This window comes from Talpa europaea, assembly GCF_964194135.1.
Source record: "Talpa europaea genome assembly, chromosome: 15".
NCBI classification, from domain to species: domain Eukaryota; kingdom Metazoa; phylum Chordata; class Mammalia; order Eulipotyphla; family Talpidae; genus Talpa; species Talpa europaea.
Window position 1 is genome coordinate 4,394,536 of NC_140083.1, and position 4,821 is coordinate 4,399,356.

Consider the following 4,821-nt stretch of genomic DNA (forward strand, 5'->3'; position numbering starts at 1 on the left):
CGCGCAACGCCCGCCGGCCCGGCCCGGCCCGGCCCGGTCCCGCCGCCGCACCTGGAGCGGTCGAGGGGCGGGGCGCTCACCTGGCCGCGGGGCGGCCAATCCGCGCGGCCCGGGCGCGGGCGCGGCCGTCGGGGGGAGGGGCGGGCGGGCGGCCGCGCCCTCGGGGCCTCCGCGGGGAGCGCGCCTGGGTCGGGGGCGCCGCCCCGAGCGGGACCCCCGTGCGGCCGCCGGCCCCGCCCCACCCTGGTGGGGGGAGGTGGGGGCCGAACCCCGGTCTTGCAGCCAGGCCGGTCGGCCCGTCGCAGGCAAATTTCGTTTCCTCAGCAGGTTTGGCCGAGGCGCCTCCGCGGGGGCACCTCACCCTCAGGGTGGAGGGTCTGGGGGCCCTGGCGTGACAGGATTGTGAAGGCTGAGGAGGGGCCGGTGGTGTGTGAACAGCACCTCGAGCTGCGGCCCCACGCCCCAGTTCTGAGATCTGAGGCCCCAGGGCCTGTCAATGCAACACCTCCATGATGAAAATTTATTTACCCCCAAATACAGCAAGTGTGTGGACAGTCGCGGTGAAATGCCCCCACATTCACATTTTAACTTGAAGTGGGGTGTGTGTGTTTGTCAAGATAGGCTGCCAGAGACCTGATTACTGTGTTAGTGATTTAAAATGTACGTTTGAACTTAAAGAAAACAAACACAACACGTCACACACTCACACACACACACACACAACACACACACACACACACACACTCTCCCCAGCAGCTCTGCTTTTCCCCCATTGGATTAAATACAATCTTCTTAGTCATTAACGTATTATTTTGTTCGTGCACTGCTGTACAATTTGATTCTCCACATTCAAAATATTTTCAGATCATAGCAACCAGGTTCACATTTCTCTCATTTTATAGTACAGCATCTTAGAGCTGGAAGGAGCTTTACAAATTAGTCCAACCCCCTCATTTTACATATGAGGAAATTGAGGCCTAGAAGTATGTGGTTTGCCAAGGTCTCCCTGGCAAGGGGACTATTAAGTTCTCTGTTTGGAAGAGCTTGGCCCCAAGTCGCAGCCACCTTTGCCCTTTCTGCTTCTCCATGAAGTAGAAGGTCACTGGGGGGCTAGTTTTAACCCCAGGGGATTTGAAGAGGTTGGCTGCTATTTCTGGGTCTTTCTTTGTTGGTCTTCCAAAATGGAGTTTGATTTTCAAATATCTGCAAATTTTGTGATAGTCATCAGTTCTGGTATCCTATGTCAGTCCAGAGATTGGGGGTGATAAGCAGATGGGAACCTGTCACCTCACCTGTGACCTCTGCTGCTCTGAGAATTGGAAGGCCTCCCTCCTAGTGACCCTCTGACCCTCAGTTCTTTTTTTTTTTAAAGATTTATTTGTTTATTTATACAAGCACTGGGTACAGTCAGAAGCGCGGGAGGGTGAGCGAATTCACCAGAGCCAGAGCGGGGAGCAGAGCAGGCAGACTGATGAAGTACACTACTGAGGGGAGTAGCGGGCAGCAGGAGAGGTCTGCATGCCATGTGGGACCCTCACCCGGCGGCCGGGGATCGAACCGGCACTACAGAGGCTGCAGGCAGCTTCGCAACCCAGCGCTCAACTGCTATGCCACTGGGGAGGCCCTGACCCTCAGTTCTAAGCACAGATTTCATCTTTAGATGGAAGAGTAGTTGTTTGTTTTCCTAGTGGTCTGAGGCCCAACAAAATGCCAGACTCTGTGCCCTGGGGACACAGGAGCTGGGACAGTGGGAGGAACAAACACACAGGAGGATAACACACATGTGATAAACACACTTCAATAACCTCAATTAGTGACGCGTTGGAAGCAAACATTTATCCAATGCCTGCTAAGTGTTGGGCACACACAATGCCCTCAGTGCGCATTTCTATTAAAAGCAGTGAATTAGGGCCGAGAGAAGCTGTTTAGGAGCTATAGTGACTCTGAGGGAAGAGTAATTCATTTGCCCAATGGGACGTGGATAGGAAGAGCTTCTCGGAGCAGGAAGGGATTTTGACTGGAGCTTAATGGAAAGACACCAAGGGGGAAGGGAGCGAAGACATTCCAGGCAGAGGGAGTTGAGGCTGGGGGTGGTGGGAGCGTTGGGACAGCTTTAGGCACAGGCAGGTTCAATTCAAGGTACTTAAACTCAGAGCCTCAGTATCCACATCTGTAAAATGGGATAATCTTGTTGAACTCCCGTGACCTCCTAGAATGTTGTAGGGATTAAATGAGAATGTGTTTGATTTAATTATCCCTTGTGTCCAACTGGTACAAAGTGATTCACAACAGAGCTTCTAAAATTTTACTATGTATAGTTATCACCTGGGGGTTCTTGCTAATATACAGATTCAGATTCAGTAGGTCTAGTGAGGCCTGAGCTTCTATATTCCAGCAGGCTCCCAGGTCGTGCTAGTGTTTGGGCCATGGATAGTGCTTTGCACACGCAGGATTTCAGAGGCCATTGAATCGGAGTGAGAACTTTCATGCTAGGGAGGCCTGAAATGGCGTCCTACTTTTTTTGGAATAGGCTGGGTATCTCTGGGAAAGTTACTTCTCCTTTCTGAGCCTCAGTTGCACCATCAGTGAAATATAGGCAATAATGTCCTACCTCATGGGGCTGGCACAGGGCAGCATCTAGGAAAGGGGCTGAGTGTGGGAAGATGGGACTAGAAAGAGAGAGGTGCTAGGGATGAACTATGGGGGCCTTGACTTTAGATCTTATTCTGTCACTGGAGGAAAGCCATTGAAGGTTGTTAAGAGACTGATATGGTCATAAAAAATAACAACAATTACTATGTGCCAGGAACTGTGTTATGTATTCTAAGCATCTTTCAAATGAATTCATGCAATCTGATTAGAAAAATTATTATCATCCACATGTTACACATGTTACATCCACAGGTGAGAAAACAGAAGCATAGAGAATTTCAGTAGCTCACTGAAAGCCACCCAGCTTGTAAGTAGAAGAGCCAGCATTCAAACCCAGACCATCTGATCCAGAGTCTACCTCCCCACCCACCTGACTATCCTGCCTCAGTGGAGAACACTAGAGGGGACATTAACAAGAGAAACTATTCTCCTTGCTTATCATTTGTTTGTTTAATCAACAGACATTTGCTGAGTGCCTAGGTGGCTGAGGCAACCAACAGCAAGCATCCATTGACCAAATCCTTACTGAGCCTGCATAAGCACCAGACTCAGTGTTTGCTGCAGCACTGAACAAACCCAGTCCTTACTCACGTGGAGCTTTCATTGAAGTGGAAAGATTAAGACATGGTTTTGTTCTCAAGGAGATCAGATGTCATGTGACACACACTGGAATTGGACAGAAGGTTAGAATCAGAGTAGAATAGTTTAGTACATTTCACAATGGAAAAAAGATCTTGCCTAGATCTGACTGATAGGAAACACACTGTTGTCTTAATAATATCTGCCTTTATCCACCAGTGATTTATTTATTCGGCCGGCATTTTTGAGCAGTTAATATACACTAGATAACATGCGCTACTGAGAACAGAAAGGAGTCAGATAGGATAGGAGCAGTCCTGGGGGTTCCCAGTTTAGCTGGGGGTCAGATCCCCGCAGCTCTCCTTACAAGGCAGGTAACAAGGGACAAAAGCATTTCCTGAGCGGTGACATGTGTGGTGGAGGCGTTTCATGGACAGGCTTCGCATTTGGCTCCCCTCCTCCCAACCTGGCAGGCTCCATTGTGAAAGGAATAAAGGAGAGGTGTGACAGATGAATAAACTGAGGCGCCAGGGGGTGGGACTGCCTGTCCAAGGCTATCAGCTGGCCAGCGGAGATGCTGAGACACCCTCCAATGCAGCCTGACCCTGCACCTCCCCGCTGCCCAGCACTCTGTGCTTTGATTGAGATTTTTAAAAAACCAGGGAACAGATTTCTTTTAGGCACAGGCGGAGCTCAGCAGGACGGAGCTCAGCAGCTTGGTGTTTGGGGACGTTCCATGAGGCGGTGACACCCTAGGAAAGCCCCGGGTCCTCTATTGGCCCCTCTGGTCCTGGTCCTTGTGGCTGCAAACTGAGAGGCCGCCTCTCCCGGGTGACTGTGCCTTCCTGAGAAACCATGCTCCTCCCTGGCAGATGCCTCTTCCTCCTGCCTGGGTTCTTGGCTCCTTCCCTTCCTCGCTGCCGGCTGCAAGCAGTGAAGATATGACACCTTGTAGTTAACATTCATTGAACATTCATTGTAGCTGTGTTCATCCTTGCACACGGCTCCTCTCCCAGGCCCTCCTGTGCAATTGGAGTCCCAAAATAGCCCACCTCATGATATATTCTTAGATAACTTTCCCAGAGTTGACTTTTTTTTTTCCTCTGTGGCAATTTGTGTCATGAGCTCTGGTGATAAAATGTTGGGAGCTCTCTCACACCTCTGTAAGATTCATGCTTGCCTGTGCCTGGAGAGCTGACCTGCGAGAGGAGGTGTGTGGAGGCTGGGATGAACGGGTTGAGCCACTTTCTCCTCTGCGGGGCTCTGCTGGCCTGGAGGAATGGATCCAGCTGGGCCTCTCCCTGCCACCCATGACTCCCCTAGGGCTGTCATCTGCTTGCTCTGGAGTGATTGTCTCAGCACTGATTATGTTCCAGGCAAATGCCCGCCCACCCAGACCTCCAGACTCAGGACTTTGTGGCCTGACAGCCTGGGAAGCATCTAGGTTTCTCTTCCCACACGCTTTGCGACTGCTGTGCTCCTCCGCTCCCCGGGTTTTTCTGCCCCTGTCTGCCATCCCTTTCACAAAACGTGGGTGCTCTTCCAGGCTCCTCCTTGGCCTTCTTGTCTTTTAAACCTGCTAACTGGAAA